The sequence below is a fragment of the Pinus tabuliformis genome, chromosome 4_1 (assembly GCF_031772625.1).
Source record: "Pinus tabuliformis cultivar Carrire ecotype Pingquan chromosome 4_1, CPIR1, whole genome shotgun sequence".
Classification (NCBI taxonomy): Eukaryota; Viridiplantae; Streptophyta; class Pinopsida; order Pinales; family Pinaceae; genus Pinus; species Pinus tabuliformis.
Window position 1 is genome coordinate 764,249,307 of NC_142303.1, and position 22,610 is coordinate 764,271,916.

Below are 22,610 nucleotides of genomic sequence, written 5' to 3' on the forward strand. Positions count from 1 at the left end.
GAAATAAGTTCTCACTCTTTGCTTTTGCATCTAGAGGAAATGTATTAATTTATTGATCACAATGTCAATTTTCATCGATGGTTGATCCCCTAAAAGTATCTCCCTATGTTAGGAATTCTAAAATAGGGTCATCATCATCAAAAAATATCTAGTTTGTAATATTGTTTGGTATAGAAGGTCTGGAAAATTGCTCTTTAGAAAACACGTCCATAGAAAAGTTTCCTAATGGTATAAACATAGGAGTTGTGTTTGAAAGTAAATTTGCATTTTCATTTTGACTTCAATGTATATAATTAATATTGAATGTTTCAAAATTAGAAATAATAAACCATGCCTCATCTCTATAATTGTTAAGGTGATTAAAATACAATGAATTGAATTTCCTAAATGTTTGATAACTATTTGTAAATCCTTATTAGTTGGAGCTATTTAACATCCAAATCTATCACTTTTTCAAGGCATTGTATCAAAGCCTCATACTTAGTGACATTATTTATGCATTGGAAATACAAGTGACAAGACATCAAATATTTGTATCCTTTGAGATCTCTAAGAGTGCATCTAGACCTTGGTCATGAACTCAACTTAGAGCCATCAAAAAAAAAAAACCATACATTTTAATTTACATCTAAATTTAGTAATTTTGAAAATAACTTTGTACATCTTCTTACATGACTACGCTGATAGGCATTCTCTTTGTTGGCTTGGGGTGGGAAAACATTGTTCACCCCCGGCTAATGGGAAAGCTTAAATTTCACCCTTCTAACCAATAAAATATTCCCATGTGTTTATCCCTCTAACCAATGGAAAATTTTCATTTGTCCAAATTGTTTTAGGCATGTTTTCTCCTACTTGCGTGTTTCTACAGGACTTTATGGCATCCTCCACCATAATTTGAAACCTATTACTCCTCTCTGGCAACTTGTACCTGTTAATTGTAGGTATGTTCTATGCTGAGAGAAAATTTACTTTAATTTTCCATATTAGCTCAATGTCAATTCTGGATTAGCAATCACATTTAGCATGACAATCAAATGCAGATATAACATAAACATAAATCACAGAAAATAAGCTAAGACAAGAGGACACAAGATGTGGCACCAGCCAGGGACAAACCTCAATGTGGGGAAATCCTTGATCAATTATTCTTATGTTCTTCAATAGTTCAACAGAGAGAGAGATAGTACATATACATTAGAAGTCAACATTTTGACTTGATAAAATAAGACAAGAGATCTTCACTAAGAAGGTATCACATGAGGTAGCTGATTTGAACTCAGGTAAAGGCATATTGCTTCAACTGATTCTCCAAGCTGATTCCATCACCATTCTGCACCCATCATAGTGTTGCACCCATCACTATGTTGCACCCATCACTGAGTTGTTCTCATCACTGTGTTGCTCCCATCATTGAGTTGTACCCATCACTGTGCTACACTTCATTACTCTATGTTGCACTCATCATACCCCATACAATCATCATTTTTCTACACCCATCATGCTGAACTTCATCATCACTATGTTGCACCATGCTGCACTATGTTGCACCATTGTCATGTTGCACTATGCTGCACCATTCATCATCATTATGCTGCACCATTCATCATCACTATGTTGCACCAATCATGATGCACTTCATTATCAATACGCTTCACCATTCATGTTGCACTTTCATTAATACTTTCATGGAACAACCTTACTTGCTTTCTATGGCTTACAACCTAGCAAAGCAGCTAGCTACCAAGTTCTTAAATGGAAACGATACCCTAAGACTTCAAATATAGAGACAATTTCCCCCAACTTATGCCTTATAATAGTTGTAATTAACATTGTTGATGCTAGTCATCCTTTGTAACGTTAGCTGTATTTGTGACATCAAATTAAGTCTTCTTCAGGCCTGAGATTAGGGCCTCTTCTGAGCCTCCTTCCTGCGGCTTAGGGTAGCATATGAGAAGCATATAGAAGGCTAAGTACATGCATCCTCCTTGACTTCGCCCATAGTGTTTAGGGAAATCAAGGAAAATGTTAGGGTGACTATGTATTCCCTATTATTAGGTCAACTTATAGATCTCAAATTAGTGGATAGAGTCTCCATTATGACAACATACATTAGGAGTTGTTCAGACATCAGATTAAGGTTCTCTTTTACTATGTTTTGAGGTCTCTTGTAACAGAAAATTGTGATCAGTGGCTAGGGCATTTAGGTTTATCCTTCAGCTGAGTGTAAGCCTCTTTTATGAGGGCTTACACTTCACTACCCTCCTTGACATTATTGTATGTGAAGCTAGGGCTCAGGACTTTAGGGCAGTGTTAGAAGCCTATCTTTATAACTGTGTCAAGCCTTCATCTCCATGCCAGCATTAGGAGCTAGGGAATATTCTCTTAGGGTAGTGTATTCTCTTAGAAACTCTTCCTTCCACTAAAACCCAAACAAGTGGGGAGGAAGAGATCACAAGAGATGTGAGTGTGTGTCTCAAATGACTTGCAAACCTCTTCTATTTATAGTAAAACGTTGAAGATAGATGGGGTTATTTGGTTGCTCACTGACCTTGACAAATTTTCACATAACACAATTAAATTCATATCTCCATGAATACATGTCAAAATCAGATGATTTTTAGATCAATCCTACACCTCTCGATGAGAGGAATCTAGGAAAAATATCAGCTGCCATGAATAAGTAGGCCCACATGGAGTTTGGCCCTAGTTGCCAATTTTAACAGTACCGTTCTCCTTCGCGCTGGTTAGTCTATCACCATCCACCATACCATACCTTTAGCATTGAATTATTGCACTGGGCATAGGGTATTAGTTGCAGCTGCCACAAAAAACAACAGAAAACGATTGTAACCTAACTCTTATCTAGAGGAATCAATGTCAGGGTTGGTGTCTGTAATGTTGATAGTGCCAAGAATAGGGTGCTGCTTAAATAAGTGAAGCAATGGTCAATGTTGAAGTTGCCATCTATGCAACAAGGTTCTGCTCTTTATTGGATTTTCTAGCTCCTTTTTATGCATGCTAGAGTTTACAGCTATCGTGTTTACAAATTTTACATAATGAAGCGTGGATGTGTAAGAATTGTACAACATTGAAAGACCTAAGTTCCTCTTCTCCCCATTGATTATCTCTTTCTTCACTATTCCAGAGCTCTGACGTAGGTGCCAACCATAAGGTTAAGATTTTTTTCATCACAAGCCTTGGATTCCCAATTTCCCATTATTCTTTTTTAGAATTGCGATTGATAGGTTTAACAATCTCAGCTTTTGGTTATCTCAGTCCTCAACAAACTATTGTTTTACTGTGTGAAAAGGAAGTGGGTCTAATCAAGCATGTCTTCTGCAGGATAGAATTTGGGAGGGTTTTCATCGGATTTTGGCACTTGCGGTTGTTTGGCATGCCTGGGAAAATTGCCCCGTTATTTTCCTTGAGGGCCCAAATACCTCTTTTTTGATACATTTTTGATTGTTTGCCATGCTGGGAAAAACTAACCCCATTTTTTTCTTAAGGGCCTAAATACCCCTTTTGTGATACATTTTCAATTTGGAAAAATGACGTACTCCCCTTATCAGTTATTTGTTTATTGAAACCCTCTGCTTCCCATGGTAATCTCTCCTTCTGCTGCTGTAGCAATCTCTTCCTCTGATATCAGCTACAAAAGACATCTTACTATGAAATGCTACAATTTTACTACCAGTGTTAGGGATTTAAAAAAGGTTTGGTGCACCTAGTTGGTAATGAAAACATGTGTAGAAAGTAGTGCTTTTTCTTTATACGCCAATTTTTGTCCCTTGGATCCTAATATAACATGCGTTGTGTTTCAAACAACCTTGCCTCCAAAGAAAAAAGTAGACCAAAGAGTCCTAGTTGTTGAAGCCTTAAAGGCCTTATAATTTGTTCCCGAGATGAAGCAGTATTTGGCTGCGAGGTTTAGTTTGAGATTAGGAATGAAGCCACATGGTGTAAGTTTCCTAGGCAACGTGAATACAATATACCCCACTACCAATTTTTTAGAATATAGACAGGTAAATATAAAAATAATGCAAAACTAAATTGTGTCATAGCTTTCCTTCCTGTTGTGAGTCAATTGCATTAAAATATGCCTTGGTTTCAGCAAATAAATGACACCTTTTCAAGTGCATGTAGCACAAATAGCTGGCTATGGAATTTCCAAGCCTATCTAGTGTAAAAGTGATGGTTGTGTTCTGAACTTAGAATACCCATGTAAACAAATATAAAAACCCAAATCTAAAGCCCTATGGCCAACATACAAGTATAGACATGAATACTATTATGTAACTGCAAACCAATTCTTTTAAGCATTTTGTAAAATAGTTTTCATTCCAACACATAACAACTTCAAAGTTATAAATTTTGAGTCATAATTAAGAGAGGATTGTGATTTCCATACATTAAGAAAAATTCACAAATCAATACTTTGCGTCTATAGTCATGATCAAAAGAATAAACCTAACTCTATTGTGCATGTACAAGAAAATTCATTCAGAAATTTCATAAAAATTTAAGTCTCTTGTCCAGCCATTTTCAGATCCCATTTTCTCAAGATTCCCTTTGTTTGTTTCCTCATCATCAATGCTATGATAAAAAATGTCATTTAGTTCAAAAATAACTAATTTTTTTTTTAATTATTTTGGTTTCAACATAGTGACAAATAATATAGTCAAACCATTTCATTCATATTACAAAAATTACTAGAAAAATGTTGAAACAATACACTTACCTTGAGTGGTTTTTTCACTATTTATAGATGAAATAATAATTTATTTTATCATCCTGATAAAACCTAGAGTAAACATATTAAACCTTCAATCAAATACCAATAGTACTTCTTATTAAACCTTTAATCAAATATCGATACCAAAAAAAACATTAGTAATGCAACCTTTAAAAAGAAACACACACACACACACACACACACACACACACTTTAACATTATTTTGATTGTTAATTTTATCCTTTTTATTTGTTCCTATAATAGAAATGTACAACATTATTGTAGTTACAAGAATTAGAGTTTGAAGAATAATAAGATAAAAAAAAGACATTTTATAAGTATCCGATATGATATTATCTTCGTATTTGTAACTTTGCACCTCATCATCATCTTTGTTACCTTTAATTGTCTCTAAATTAAACATATAAAATATTTTGAATTTTGAAAATGAATAAAATCATTAAATAATAAAGAAAACAAGTGGACAAATTATAAGTACCTAATATTATATTTTGTCCTTGATTAAAGCTTTGTTTCACATTCATTTGATCAATGTTTCTGTTCTCTTTGCTTGTCTCTATAATAAACATAAAAAATGTTATAAATTGTGAAAATGAACAAAATTCATTAAACTATGTAAAAAATGAATCATCTTTACTCTTCCATATAATATTTTGGTCTTGATTGTAGTTTTGTGGGACATTCTCTTGGTCACTATATTCATTCTATTTATTTCCAACAATAATCAACATATGAAATGTTATGAATCATGATAATAATAATAAAAAAATTAGATTAAAAAAAAGGAGTTACAATGATTAATACCCATTTCTATCTCCATCATTCCATGGTCATTGTCTTGATTAATTTCATTCTTCTCATAATTCCCTATAATATACATCCAAAAATGTTATAAATATGGAAATTAAATAAATTCAAAATTTAACAAGAGAAATAACCAAACAAATTATGTACCTGGTATGATAACTTCTCCTCCTCCTATTTCCATCTCTAAACTTTTTTCAACATCATAAGCACTATATTGATTATTTTTTTGCTTCCCACTTTCATCTTTCCTTGTTTTAGAATCTTTATCATTAGTCATTTTAGTAAACACTTTGACAATTAAGAAATATGAACAAAATAGTATCCAAGGTATTATAAGAGAAACAACAAAGGAACTATAGTACCTGAATTTTCCAAAAAGTTAATGGATCATGGATTTGATAGTTGAAAAGATTTGAAATTATTCAACACGATTGTCTTTTGTGACTTTGTTTGCACAACACATGCAATTATTCTTCCATATATACAAGCCTTGATTAAATTTGTCCCCACATAAAGACAAATAACCACTTTTGCATCACTACATTGTTGGTGTTTTTCCAATAAGTCCATCTAGAAATCATAATCTCTCTCATTTTCATCAAATGTGTGTTCATATGTGTGAGAGTATTTTGAAGCCTCCTAATTTTTTAATTCTAAAGTATATAAATTTATAGTAAAAACAATAGCATAACTATAATTGTTTTGAGACTTGTATTCACAAATGCCACTAGTCATTTTATAGTTGAACTTGGAGTTCTTTATGGAAATTTTCAAATACTCACGTACATTATTACAAAACCAAAGTTCTACTAAGAGAATTTTAGTAAAGTCATTCAACTCATTTTTTCGATAAAAAATCGAAAATATTCAATATAATATCCCTTGTGGAATGGTTCTTTTCTCAAAGTCAATGTATCCAAAACAATAAGGTCAGTATGTAAAATTGGTTGCAGTTGACATTGGAAAAGAGTGCAAAAGTGTTGACAAAAGATTAGGGCCCCCAAAATGACAACCAAATTCAAAATTGTTGTCAACCTGTTGAACACTTATTGATCCATTTATCATTCTGTCAAATACTCCACATGTTTGCTGAGAAAGGGACTTTGTCTTTGTATTATGTGTTCCTTTCACATAAGTAGCCTCCTTCGCTGTGTTGCAAAAGTTGGAAAATATGATATTGTTAATTTCATAATGCTCAAGAATGTTGAATATGGTGAGAATTTTCTGATTCCATTTCTAATCACGACTTTGAAAATATGTAACAGAGTTTTCTCATTCAATTTCTCATCATGAATTTGACAATATGTAACCATTGCATCAAGTATTGTTCTATAGGTTTTCAATTTAGAACAATAATCTTTTAATTTCAATTTAGAACAATAATCTTTTAATTTCAATTTAGAACAATAATCTTTTAATTTTATGGAATCTGTTGGATGATTAAGTGGAATAGAAAACCAAATGGTTCAATCCAATAGCTTATCTACTACTGAAGCAATTTCTTCCATGGTCAATCCCTGAAGGGGCCGAAGAGTAGCTATTGTCAAACTGTGTAGACTATTTCTCTTGTAGTTCTCAAAATCAAGTTGGCTTGGATAATACTTTAATGTGCCTAGTTGGTAACAATTAAAAATAGTGTCCCATTTATCCCAAGTAGGTTGATCAATATATAAGAGATTTTTTTATCAGAAAAAATTATAATTGGACAGTGGAAGAAGGAGCACAACATTTTATCATCGACCTGATAAAATAATAAATATAATCTAATCAACAACCATTTATTAGTATAATTTCTAACCATTGTAACAAAGTATAAACTAATTTTAAAATAGTCATAGCATTTAAAGATATTGGTGTCATGTTTCTTGAAGGAATAAAAACTCGGTCAACTCGATAACAACTTGATCGACTTAGTAATGACTCGGCTGGCTTGGTAAAAGCTTGGTTGGCTAGGCTCTTTGACAAAAATCCTGAAGCACATTTGTCAAAAGTTGTTCCATCTCCTACATATAAATGGTTGGGTTGTTGTTTATTGCATATTTATAGCCATAAGGTAATCTATCGCTGTGAGAAAGTTTTGAAAATTACAAGGCCGAAGTATGGTTATCCTAGTGGCATGAATTAGAAAACTGAAACAATGCATTGATCCATACAATGTTCTTAAAAAGGAAAATGTTCTTGTGATGGACTAATAAATACATATTTACCTCTTATTGTTCTGGAGCTTGACTAGAATTAAATCAAGGGTTTTGAGACTTCATTAAGGGCATAGAATTGGTATTATTATTTTTGTAGTCTAGTGATTGTCCTTAGGCTGAGGAAGAAAAGAATCCTGGCAATGGTGGCTAAGTATGAACTTTGTATTGGACAGTGCACTGGGTTTCATTTTGATATAATGGATATATTCATGATCCAACTTTGATCGTATGTTATCTTATCTCTATATTCTAAAGCTTTGTGTTTGGAAACATGAATGAAAATATTTAAAATTATGTTTTTTATAAAAAAAAAAAATTAATGTATTTTTTACAACTAATGGGTCATTGAAATCAAACCGGTCGAGTCAATGCTGAGTTGGAGTCGAAGTCAGAGTCGACCCTGAGCCATTTTTTAACCCGAGTCGGAGTTTCAAAACATTGCTTCTAGCACAAGCAACCGTATTTCCAAAAACATTGCATTGTGAAATAAATCTAGTGCATGCAAAATTTCATTATATCCCAAAGATAAGCACATCGCCAATAACAACATTGCAAGGTGAAAAAAATCTATGTGTTTTAGATTTTCTTCTAGCATAAACACACATAGACACAAACATTGTAAGGTGAAATAATTCTAGCTCGCGCTAGATTTACTTCTAGCACAAACACAACCATGTTGACAACAACGACATTACATGGTAAGGAAACCTAGCGCATGCTAGATTTCTTTCTAACACAAACACAAGCACATTATAGGATGAAAGAAATATAACCCGTGCTAGATTACCTTCTAGCACAAACAAAAGAACATAACAAGATTATAGGTTTAAAGAAATATAACACACATTAAATTTACTTCTATCACAAATTGAAACATATTGCCAACAACAATATTGCAATAAAAGAAATCTAGCGTGTGCTAAATTTCCTTCTAACACAATCACATGCAAAATTACAATAACAACATTGCAAGGTCAAAGAATTCTAGCATATTTCTTTCTAGCACAAACAACCAAATTTCCAACCACAACATTGCATTGTGAAAGAAATCTAGTGCATGCTAAATTTCCTTATAGCTCAAATACAAGCACATAAAAACAATGTAAGGTGAAAAAAATCTAACATGCGTTATATTTACATTTAGCAAAAACACAAGCTAGATTTCATTCTATCACACACAAGTGTATTGCTAATAACAACATTGTAAGATGAAAGAAATCTAATGAATGTTAGATTTTATTTAGCACAAATAAGCACATAACAAATTTAACCCCTAGTAGCTCCCACACACATACTCTCATTTGCATGTTTGTTTTTTGACACCTAAAACCCCTCAAGTCATTTCATGGACTTTTTTGAGAAGCCAATGCACTTTTATCATAATTATTAAGTTATATGAAACCCACTTTGTATGCACATGGGGCCTTACCCCCCATACTCTTTTCATCTTATTTGGTCTGTAGTGCTAATGCGTTTATTAGTGTGCATGAAAGATCATATTTGCAACACTAGACTTTTTAGCCTCAAAATATAAAAGCATATGCACATCGATACTCTGGTCCCAAAACATATACACATACATACACATGGGCATGATACCCCCAGTAGCCTAATCTTTGCATGTACATGTTATTTACAATCGAGGGGTTGGAGTTGGGGTGTTAGAAAAATCATCCAACATAGACAAAATTTTAGAACCTAAAATACACTAGAGGATGTGTTCCACGGTTAGAACAAGGTAGTTATATTTATCTAATGCTTTATTGATATTTTTGAAATCAATGAAAATCTCGATTTCTCCATTCTTATTCCTAACAAGGACCATATTGGATACCCATAGGGAATGATGAATGATTAAAAATATTTTTCCTCTTAGATTCATTTTCATTTGTTATTAATATATTGTTGAATACATATCTAAGAATGTTTGTTGAATAGGATTATATATTTCTTGAATGATATCGCATCCTGGATGATTTTAGTGTCATGGGTCTTTGAACTAGTGTAATTCTACAAGAAAAAAGTCTTTATAATTCCTTAAGGAAATGAAAAAATGTAGCCCTCTCAATAGGCACGTATCCAATACCTAGACTAATATTTTTTGGGTATTATTTGTTACAGAGATTCGAACCACATATTTAAGAAATAAGTTCTCACTCTTTGGTTTTGCATCTAGAGGCAATGTATTAATTTATTGATCAATTTTGATTGATGGTTGATCCCCTAAAAGTATCTCCCTGTGTGAGGAATTCTAAAATAGGGGCATCATCATCAAAAAATATCTAGTTTGTAATATTGTTTGGTATAGAAGGTATAGAAAATTGTTCATTAGAAAACATGTCCATAGAAAAGTTTCCCAATGGTATAAATATAGGAGTTGTGTTTGAAAGTAAATTTGCATTTGCATTTTGACTTCATTGTACATAATTAATATTGAATGTTTCAAAATTAGAAATAATAAACCATGCCTCATCTCTATAATTCTTAAGGTGATTAGAATACAATGAATTGAATTTCCTAAATGTTTGACTATTTGTAAATCCTTATTAGTTGGAGCTATTTAGCATCCAAATCTATCAATTTTTCAAGGTATTGTATCAAAGCCTCATACCTAGTGACATTATTTGTGCATGGGAAATACAAGCGATTAGATATCAAATATTTGTACCCTTAAGATCTCTAAGAGTGCATCTTGACCTTGGTCATGAACTCAACTTAGAGACGTCAAAAAATAAAAACCATACATTTAAATCTACATCTAAATTTAGTAATTTTGAAAATAACTTTGTACATGTTCTTACATAATTATTCTGATAGGCGTTCTCTTTGTTGGCTTGGGGTGGGCAAACATTGTTCACCCGCGGCCAATGCGAAAACTTAAATTTCACCCTTCTAACCAATAAAATATTCCCATGTGTTCGTCCCTCTAACCAATGGAAATTTTTCATTTTTCCAAATTGCTTTAGGCATGTTTTCTCCTACTTGTGTGTTTCTATAGCACTTTATGGCATCCTCCACCCTGTTTTGAAACCTTCTACTCCTCTCTGGCAAGTTATACCTGTTAATTATAGGTATGTTCAATGTTGAGAGAAAATTTACTTCAATTTTCCATATTAGCTCAATATCAATTCCAGATTAGCAATCACATTTAGCATGATAGTAAAATGCAGATATAACATAAACATAAATCGCAGAAAACAAGCCAAGACAAGAGGACACAAGATGTTGTGCCAGGAAGGGACAAACCCTAATTTGGGGAAACCCTTGATCAATTCTTCTTATGTTCCTCAATAGTTCAACAGAGAGAGAGAGAGATAGTACATATACATTAGAAGTCAACATTTTGACTTGACAAAATAAGACAAGAGATCTTCACTAGGAAGATAACACATGAGGTGGTTGATTTGAACTCAAGTGAAGGCACACTGCTTCAACTAATTCTCCAAGGTGATTCCTTCACCATTCTGCACCCATCATAGTGTTGCACCCATCACTGTGCTGCACCCATCACTGAGTTGTTCTCATCACTGTGTTGCTCCCATCACTAAGTTGCACCCACTGTGCTGCACTTCATTACACTATGTTGCACTCATCATACTGCATACAATCATCATTGCGCTGCACCCATCATGCTACACTTCATCATCACTATGTTGCACATCCATCATCATTATGTTGCACCATTGTCATGTTGCACTATGCTGCACCATTCATCATCATTATGTTGCACCATTCATCATCACTATGTTGCATCCATCATGCTGCAGTTCATCATCAATACACTGCACCATTCATGTTGCACGATGTTGTTCCATTCATGTTGGACTTTCATCAATACTTTCATGGAATAGCCTTACCTGCTTGCTATGGCTTGCAACCTATCAAAGCAGCTAGCTACCAAGTTCTTAAATGACAACGATACCCTAAGACTTCTAATATAGAGACAATTTCCCCCAACTTACCTATGCCTTAGAACAGTTGTAATTAACATTGTTGCTGTTAGGCTTCCTTTGCAATGTTAGTTGTATTTGTGACAGCGAATTAAGTCTTCTTCAGGCCTGAGATTAGGGCCTCTTCTAGGCCTCCTTCCTGCGGCATAGGGCAGCGTATGAGTAGCATATAGAAGGCTAAGTATATGCATCCTCCTTGACCTTGGCCATAGTGTTTAGGGCAAGCAAGGAAAACGTTAGGGTGATTTGGTATTCCCTATCATAGGTCAGCTTATAGATCTCAATTCGGTGGATAAAGTCTCCATTATGACAGTGAACATTAGGAGTTGTTCAGACATCAGATTAAGGCTCTCTTTTACTACGTTTTCAGGGTCTCTTGTAACAACAAATTGTGACCAGTGGCTGGGACATTTAGGCTTATCCTTCAGCTGAGTGTAAGCCTCTTTTACGAGGGCTTACACTTCACTGCCCTCCTTGACATCATTGTATGTGTAGCTAGGGTTCAGGACTTCAGGGCAATGTTAGAAGCCTATCTTGATAACTGTGTTAGGCCTTCATCTCCATGCCAGCGTTAGGAGCTAGGGCATCTTCTCTTAGGGTAGCATATTCTCTTAGGAACTCTTCCTTCCACTAAAACCCAAACAAGTGGGGAGGAAGAGATCACAAGAGGTGTGAGTGTGTGTCTCAAATGACTTGCAAACCTCTTCTATTTATAGTAAAACGTTGAAGATAAATGGGGTTATTTGGTTGTTTGCTGACCTTGACGAATTGTCACATAACATAATTAAATTCATATCTCCATGAATACATGTCGGAATCAGATGATTTTTAGATCAATCCTACACCTCTTGATGAGAGGAATCTAGGAAAAATATCAGCTACCATGAATAAGTATACCCACATGGAGTTTGGTCCTAGTTGCCAATTTTAACAGTACCCTTCTCCTTCTTGCTGGTCAGTCTATCACTGTCTTCAATACCATAACTTTGGCATTGAATTATTGCATTGGGCATAGGGTATTAGTTGTAGGTGCCACAAAAAACAATAGAAAACAAATTGTAACCTAACTCTTATCTAAAGGATTCAATATCAGGGTTGGTGTCTGTAATGTGGACAGTGCCAAGAATAGGGTGCTGCTTAACTAAGTGAAGCAATGGTCAATGTTGAAGTTGCCATCTATGCAACGAGGTTCCACTCTTTATTTTATTTTCTAGCTCCTTTTTATGCATGAAAGAGTTTATAGCTCTCTCGTGTTTACAACATTTACCTAACGAAGCGTGGATGTGTAATAATTGTACAACATTGAAAGACCTAAGTTCCTCTTCTCCCCATTGATTACCTCTTTCTTCACTATTCAAGAACTCTGACATAGGCACTAAGCATAAGGTTAAGAATTGCGATTGATAGGTTTAACAATCTCAGCTTTTGGGTATCTGAGTCCTCAACAAACTATTGATTTACTATGTGAAAATGAAGTGGGTATAATCAAGCATGTCTTCTGTAGGATAGAATTTGGGAAGGTTTTCATCATATTTTGGCACCTGCGGTTGTTTTGCATGCCTGGGAAAATTTCCCTGTTCTTTTCCTTGAGAGCCAAAATACCTCTTTTGTGATACATTTTCGATTGTTTGGCATTCTGCGAAAAACTACCCCCATTCTTTTTCTTGAGGGCCTAAGTACCCCTTTTGTGATACATTTTCGATCTGGAAAAATGACCCACTCCCCTTCTCAGTTTTTTGTTCCTTGAAACCCTCTACCTCCCATGGTAATCTCTCCTTCTGCTGCTGTAGCAATCTCTTCCTCTGATATCAGCTATAGAAGATGGCTTACTATGAAATGCAACAAATTTACTACTAGTGTTTGGGATTTAAAAAAGGTTTGGTGCACCTAGTTTGGTAATAAAAACATGTGTAGAAAGTAGTGCTTTTTCTTTATACACCAATTTTGGTTCCTTGGATACTAATATAACATGCATTGAGTTTCAAACAACCTTGCCTGCAAAGAAAAAGGAAGACTAAAGAGTCCTAGATGTTGAAGCCTTAAAGGCCTTATAATTTGTTCTCGAGATGAAGCAGTATTTGGATGCAAGGTTTAGTTTGAGATTAGGAATGAAGCCACATGGTGTAAGTTTCCTAGGCAACCTGAATACAATACATCCCACTACCAAATTTTTAGCATATAGACAAGTAAATATACAAATAATGAAAATCTAAATTGTGTCATAGCTTTCCTTCCGGCTGTGAGTCAATTGCATTAAAAGATGCCTTGGTTTCAGCAAATAAATGACACCTTTTCAAATGCATGTAGCACAAACAACTGGCCATAGAAGTTCCAAGCCTTTCTAGTGTAAAAATGATGGTTATGTTCTAAACTTAGAATACCCATGTAAGCAAAGATAGAAACCCAAATCTAAAGCCCTATGGCCAACATACAATTATAAACATGAATACTGTTATGTAAATGCAAACTAATTCTTTTAAGCATTTTGTAAAATAGTTTTCATTCAAACACATAACAACTTCAAAGTTATAAATTTTGAGTCATAATTAAGAGAGGATTGTGATTTCCAGGAATTAAGGAAAATTCGCAAATCTTTACTTTGCATCTATAGTCATCATCAAAAGAATAAACCTAACTCTATTGTGCATGTACAAGAAAATTCATTCAGAAATTTCATAAAAATTTAAGTCTCTTGTCCAGCCAATTAGGGCTTGTTTGTATTGGTTAGGTACTAGTCTAGTCAGTAGGCTGGTTTAGTACCATACCCAGTCCAACGGGGTGATTTGACCAATTCTGATTCTGACAAGACCTACATATGAAAAAGTGTTCAGACAATTGCATTGCTTTTTGATGTTCAATAATAAGACCCTAGTGACTGTTTCTACTCAAACAAACCACTAGAACACTTGCATGATAAAGATAGAATAAACACCCAGGGGGGTCTATAAAAGATTCTCTAGACCTAAAGCTAAATTACTGGCACTTTTCATTGTTTGAGACTAAGAAAGGGAAGCAAAAACACAGACTGAAATTTCAAATTGTAAACAATGAAAAACCATGAAAAGTTTTACTTCGACTGTCACTTCAGTGATCAGTAAACAACCTCCTCCAGTCTCTTAAGAAGACCCTCAAGTTTGTCCACGACTTGTTAGTGATTGTCCTGCCATATCATTCAATGTGGCTCTCAAAGGTAGAGAGTGCAATATTGATATGGAAATATGCATGGGTAATGAAATTGCTTGAAATAAAGATGCACATTCAGCACCTAGAAGCATCAAAACCCACAATGGAAAGCTCACATATAAGGCAGATATTTCCTTGTATGACTAGAGCAAAGCATGTTGTACAATATGGATAGGACACATCCTTCTGATTGACCATGGTATATAGGTGTAAAATTTGTTGCACCAAGAACAAAAGGCTTTCTAAAGTCAAAATCATAATTCAAATTTTTGGCATCCTGTAGCTGCCTTTCGCATGCCTGTAGAACTTGTTGTACCTTTTTTGAATGGTTTGCAGGGGCTCACTTTCCAATAGTCATAAAGAAAAGTTAACTGTTGTACTAACTCTCCATCCCTTATAACAAACACCCATAGTATTCAGCAAAGCCAACCTCAAATGGAATTTTTGAAGGTTGATATGACTAAAATAAACTATAAGCTCTTCCTGTTGAATAGTATCATCCTTAACTTCCTTTCTCTTGAACTACATCTAAAGACCCAGAACACAACTACAAGCTCACATATAACACATAGACTTCCCTTTATGATTGGAATAACGTGTGGTGTACAATGTGGATAGGACACATACTTTTGACCATGGTTTAGAGGTGTAAAACTTGCTCCAAAAACAACAAAAGGATTTATGAAGTCATAATTCAGTGTTTTTAGCATCCTACAACTGCCTCCCACATGCCTGCAGAACTTGTTGGGCCTCTATTGCATGGTTTGTAGCGAGCTCATTTTCCAGCAGTTATCAAGCCAAGTTAGCAGTTGTACTAAATTTCCCTAGCAAACACCTATGGTGTTTGGCAAAGCCAACTTCAAATGGAATTTTTGAATGTTGCAATGAGTAAAATAGGCTGCAAGCTCTTGTTGTTCGACAGTATGATCCTTAACTTCCTCTTGACCCCCATTTGAAGACCTAGAACACATTCTTTAGCAATTCCAATCAATTTCTTCACCTTCTCAACCTCCTAAATAGAATCCACATCAATAACTATAATTGCATGCAAGATTGTAAGAAATAATCTTAATGCTTCACTAAACTTCCCATTTGTTGTGGCTTTGTAAGCTAACTTCCCATTTATTGTGGCTTTGTAAGATAGTCTAAGTTTCTCATCTAATAGAAAAAGCTTAAGTACCAAAGCTGATGGACCTTTGACATTTGAGCTAGCAGCCTTACTCTAGCCTCCCTCTATTGCTAAGAAGACCATAGTGAAGAAAAAAATATAGGAAGGTATATATGGCTACCCATGTAAAGATCCAAAAACAAAGGTTTTAAATTTTAATGGAGTGAAATTCTTAATACCAAGTTGTTTACTTCAGAGCTGCATCGCCATATTAATGTTACTAGTAGCTGCATTCTCACCTGCAAGAAAAGATTTTTTGTATCCATATTTGAATTACTGGCATACATGGTGATGGCGTAACTAATGACATTATGAGTTGTACTTGCAACATTTGTAGCTTAGACATCTATAGGGAGCTTCAAATCTTCTACATCCCATCCTACCTCATCGTCATTTTTTCCTCTCACTTCTCTATCATTGACCACTACAACCTCACCATTTTGTTTTTCAACTCTACAAGTGTCAAGGTCTTAACCCCTTTTGGCTGCAGCTCCTTCATCCTCTTCTTCATGGACTGCACCCCCTGCATTATCCAACCCACCAGAAGTGTCAAGGTCTTAACCCCTATTGGCTGCAGCTCCTTCATCCTCTTCTTCATGGACTACAACCCCTGCATTATCCAACCCACCCTCAAAAAGGCCTTTGGTAACCATCAATAACAACCATTCACGATTGCGAAAAATTGATGGAGGAGGCACAATAAGTGATGATTTCTTTCTAGATGGAAGAGTTGGCAGATTGCCATCTAACTATTAAGTACAAGCATATCAGCAATCTCTGTAAGTGCATGAACTGCTGCACTCACATATGGGCATTATGAAACTGACCCATAACATCATTTTATATTTATGCAATCCCCAACATCTTCAAAAAATTATCAATATTGTCCATGACAAGATATAGAATGAAAGCCTTTCAAAATTATTTAATATTTGGTAAGCATATTCAACAATGGAAATATTTCCTTACCAAAGGGCCTCAGTTCCAAGTGTATACCAGTGGCCTTAACATCTCTCTGTTTTGCAAAAGCAACATCAATTTGAATAGTTTCACCCTACATTGCTAAGTTAAATCATGCCTTCTCATCTTTGAAAAAGTGAAGAGTCGCTTCTGGGAAGCCCTTCAGATGTAGCTAGGCAATCACCGCTTGTCCACAAATCAGTTCCTAATCATGCTCATAACATTGTCATACTTACTTTTTATCAGTTCCAGCTTGAATATATACTCATGCATCAATCTGTATGACATAGTTATTTCCAACTCATTCAGACAATTGACAGAATTCTCAGACACCTTCATTATACATACTTGAACATTAAGTGTTCCAATAAGGTCACTGTTTCTATTTGGAATACAACAAAGCACAATTGTCACCCCGATCACCACTCTTAATTTTTAACACAAATAATCTTTTGCAAAGAACAATATACAAGCTCTTTACTTCAAATGATGATTGCATGCTTGCTCAGCAAGGCTACATTTTCCATGTCATCTTACTAAATGTATTTAACAAATGGAATATGGAGGTCCCCAAGTATAATCCTCTATTGAAAACCAAGGTCACTGTATTTTCTTCCTGCATTGTGTCACTCTTCTATCCCAACACTATCTTCTGGCCCAAGAAGATGGTTTTATGTTCCTGCACAGAAAATTGTATCTACAATTACTAGACAACTAGACTTCTTGATCACCTTATTTTCTACGATTTTAATCACTTGGTTATGACTCATGTCAATGATTGCTGATTGATTGTAATAAAAAAGGCAACAGGTCCTCCAAGTCGCTGTCTTTTCTTCCTGCATTGTGTCACTTCTCCCAAGTCCCAACACTACCCTCTGGCCCAAGAATAAGTTCATATCACCGACCATCAACATCCAAACGTATTAGGACAACATTCTCCATGCGGTTAAACAATAATGATCATCATCCTTGATCCAATTCATGCATCCAACGCTTCTTATCTATATAAGTTGAGAGTATTTTTGAGTTGCAAATTGATGAGCAAACAAAAAATGGTCATTTTTGGAGTATAGGGTGCCCTCATAAAAAGAAAAATTAGATCTTTCTCTTTCTAACTTGAAAAAAAACATCCCACAGTCATGCCTAGTAGCAAGAAGATTCATATCAAGATGTGCTAGAAGGATCCATAAGCAATCATGGTCTTTATGAAATGTTTGGACTCCTCTACAATACTTGGATACGTCTGAAACTCAGATACTTTTATCTTCTAAATTTTAACAATAATGTTGTGGTGTGGATGGAACATCACATGAGACATATAGTTCACATGCCCTCTTAAAAGTTAAAATATCCAACTTCCCAAGCTTGGTACCCAGGAACAAAAAACATACTAACTTTTCACAAATGAATTATCTACAAATTTTTCACGTGCCCTCCTAAAGTTTTCAACTTCCTAGGCCTTGATCTGTGAGAAAAAAACTAACTTTTCACAAATGAATTATCTACAAAATTTTCACATGCCCTCTTAAATTATCCAACTTTCCAGGCCTTGGTATCCGAGAACAAAAAAAACTAACTTTTCACAGATGAATTACATGCAAACTGAGATGCTACTCAATAAAGAGGAGTAACAGAAAAAAAAAAAAAAAAAGTCAATATATCTCTAATGAAATAGACATAAATTCACCAAGCAATTGAATCTGCATGCCATTCAATCTACTTGGTGACCATCTACTCCTGACACAATCAATGGCAAGTTGGGATGAAAAGCAGCAGCCTAGTTCACTCCATGATCATGACATTCCAAAACATATTTGACAACAACATCATCCTCTCCAAAAATATATGTGTTCATTTGTGTTAACCTTAATATCATCAGCAGACATTTTTCCTCCTAGGAGCACAAATATCCCATACACAATCAGTCTGATCCAAGGGGCTCCAAATGACCAAATCTTCCTTAGGATGAAAAGAAACACACATTACACAAAAAATGTCACCGGTAAGGTTAGATACAAGTTCAATATTTACAGTTCCATATTGTTATTGTTTGTTCATCATTGGCACTAACAATATAAGGATACTTATTGTGGAACTTAACTCTCCGGATATAGGCAGTGGTGCATATTGTAGTTCCATATATTGATCTTAAAGTCATTACCTATAACATTAACAAATAAATTGAAGTTATAACAACTTTTCATAATTTTATTTTTGACTGTTATGTCAGATGACTTGTAGATAATATCATTTACAATCGAAGACACTACTCTTTAGATGTCCTAAATATACACACACAATGTCTACATAAGAAGCTACATGGCTGGGAAGCTTTGCTAAACCTACCAATTCTAAAATAACTTTGTTCCTTGGATGGGAGAGGGCGGGATTTTTTCTTGCAGCTCTCCTTTGGCTAAGTGGTTGCACTATGAGAGGCATTTATAAGCTTGCCAAAATCACCAAGGACTTGTCATCTCGCCTAATCCCCAACCATTCATAAGGTTTTAAACTAGGTATACCAGTTTGATTACCTTGCAGCCTTTTTCCTTGCGTGTAATTTCTCACCCCACCCTCCATCCGATAGTGAGACTGAGATATTCCTCATAGCTCCAAACAATAATTGACTCTAGTCCTCATAGCTCATGAAGAAGAGCTCCAAACAACAATTGATTCACAAATAGGGAAAGATAACATTTTCTTCCCAACCACCAAAGCCAGACCCAATTGACACCACTATAAAACTTGCCACTAGATGTGTGTAATTTTTAGACATTTTACAATATAGAGCAAGTAAAGGTAATCTCCTAGTTGATCCATGAAATTTTTGTCAAAATACATGAGGGATTCACACAACACCAATGTGTTCAAGACCCTCTCCATGTCACCAAGGTGCTAGACACCCACCATTCTAGGATATAAAAATGTATCCATTGAAACCCATATCAATCATCCAATTGATGGAACTACTGAAAAATGAACCTTGGTGATCAGTTTCAAAGTGCTACTCAATCTATGAAATACATAAAAAAAGTGGTTCACATGGACCACAAAACATGCAATAAATATCCAAGCCAGTTGGCTTACCTATAGACACAAACACGACTGAGCCTTGTGAAAATGTACTCCTCTAACCGAACCATCATGCTCATCAAATCTATCAATATTCCCATCTAATCATGCCATAACTAAATAACCCCACTGTGAATACTAGCTAGGATCCATGGCCTTTTCATATAAAAGCTCAACCCCTTTACCCAGTTATTATGGGACTCGAATTTGGCCGACATTGGAAATGATCTTCCAACCTATATACCATAAAAGGGGTTGAATCATCATACAAAACCAGTACAAACCCTAGACTAAACCCCACATGCAATGTCATGAATGATCCAAACCATTTACCCCATATTTATGTGGTATTGTAGTGATGTGTTATTATTTCTCCTTTAAGATTCTTATTTATAACAAATGTTTTGAGGCATTCCCCTCCTTTATGGGGAGAAATTACTTAATGTGAATTTTATAGATGGCCTTGCTATCACTACAAAGCTCATTCAGTCGTTTAGTGGAGGGAATGACATAATGTATTGATATCGTCACTACATCAATAGGCATCATGGTTAATCAAGAAAAGGTAGAGGCCTTTATTATTTGGGCAGGAAGACTTTCTAGATTGGCTTGTCAATTAGGGGTTTATTGTTTCTTAAGAGAACTTAAGGTTGGGTTCCCTCACTTGCCTTGATAGTCTTTCTTCATAGAAACTTGAGGTAAGTGAATTCAAAGAAAATCTTCAAGTTATGATCATTCATGTGTTATTTATGTTGACGATGCATATGCTAGTAATGCAATCGGTGTTGATAAGGAAAATCCTGTAGCTCTCTCAATAAAGGAAATCATTTTCCTTTTCTATAGGGAAATCCCTTTACTAGTGAGGGAAGGATATTTCGTTCCTCTAACTCAAGGAATCACCTTGCCAGTATAAAATGAATGTCCTTTTCTTACGGAAGATTAGAGAAGTATAAATCTAAAAATTAATTAAAAAGTAATTTGAAGAACGAACTTGAGAATTGGTTGAAACATGTTCCTGAGAGGAGATCCTAGAAAGAAGCAAAGCATAGTTAATCATTAAAAAAGAATGAGTTCTGGAGACAAAAATGATAACTACCAGTACTACAAAAAAGACTTTTGGGGGCGTCGTACATTGCCTCCAAAACTGGGAATTAGAAGTGTTTTAGCATTAGTTGTAGTTTTTTAAACCCTCACTGACCCCCACGGCCCCTAAAAGCATCACCTCTAAAAGTAAAGCTTTTTAGGGGTGGTTTTTTAAGAGAAATGAATTGCCCCCAAATGCGTCACTTTTCAAAGGGGATTCCAAACTTCAAAAGTGACTTTTGGGTGCAATTTTTTAGACCCCCCCCCTTCAAAGCATCACCTCTAAATCTCAAGCCTTTTAGGGAAGGTATTTGAAGAGATAGCATTGGTGGGTAGCCCAAATGGTTAGTTGAAGCCCCCCTGCCAAGTCATTGGCCCTCTATTATGAGGCGTTGGTTCAATTATCCTTGGCTTCGTCAAGGTCAAGCCCGAAAAGTTGGGTCAATTAGGTGTGAGGGTCCTTTAGGTGGGCTAGCCTAAGGGCATTGTGAGGAAAAACAAAAAGGTCTTTTAAGAGATATGAACCAGCCCCAAAAAGTGACTTTTAGGGGTGATTGCAATAGCCCTCAAAAGTCATGTTTCAAGGATGGTTGTAAATTACCTCCAAAAATTCACTTTTGGGGGCGATTCGAAACCCCCTTGAAAATTGACCTATAGGGGCAATTTAAAACCCCCCTTGTAGCAACCTACAAGGGCGGCTTACAACCCCCCTTGTAGCAACTTATTAGAGTGGTCTAAAACTTCCTTGTAGCAATGTTTGGGGACACTGGGAGCCCCCCTCGTACTAATTTTTGGGGGCGTTAAGAGCCCCCACCGTGGCAACTTGTGGGGGCATTAGAAGCCCCCCGTCTAGTAGACTATACATACTTTCAAATTTTTAGATTGTGATACTTCACACTATTATGTTGGGCACGAGTGAAGAGGATCAAAAAGTTGGGTAGTTGTATCCAATTGAGGTTGGCTTACATGACGCATCACTGAATTCATCAAATAAAGGATAGTTTGCAAATGGAATTGACTCAACATTGTGCAAACCTTCATTTGATCATACGATCACTTCTTCACATTCACTCGATAATGAAAGCACTGAAGAAAATTGATGATGTCATTGAATATAGTGTTGATCCTGATGTATTCTATGGGAATCTTAGGAGGTGTTTGGGAATGTTCTTTCTGTTGCTGTTGATTTGCACTAAAGGGCATGGAATTATCAAATCATGAAGGGGAAAAAGATTTGCATATTGCCCAATAACAACCAAGAAAGTTGAAGGACCATTCCCTCCTAGCCTAGTCCTTTTACCTCTTTGCGTTATGTTTCCTTGCCAACAAACTCCTATGCTTTATTTCGATAGCTTTTGGTAGGGCATCACTGGTAGTAGAGTTTGTTTAATTCTCAAGGAGCTTTCTCCCCTTAGCACAAAGACATTTAGGTATATTT

At 35.3% G+C, this 22,610-nt stretch overlaps 2 pseudogenes; both read right to left on the reverse strand.

The window, feature by feature from the left end:
- Positions 1-14,967: 14,967 nt before the first annotated feature.
- Positions 14,968-17,862, reverse strand: LOC149178403 (coatomer subunit alpha-1 pseudogene; annotated as a pseudogene).
- Positions 17,863-17,943: 81 nt separating this feature from the next.
- On the reverse strand, positions 17,944-20,307 carry LOC149178404 (coatomer subunit alpha-1-like; annotated as a pseudogene).
- Positions 20,308-22,610: the final 2,303 nt, after the last annotated feature.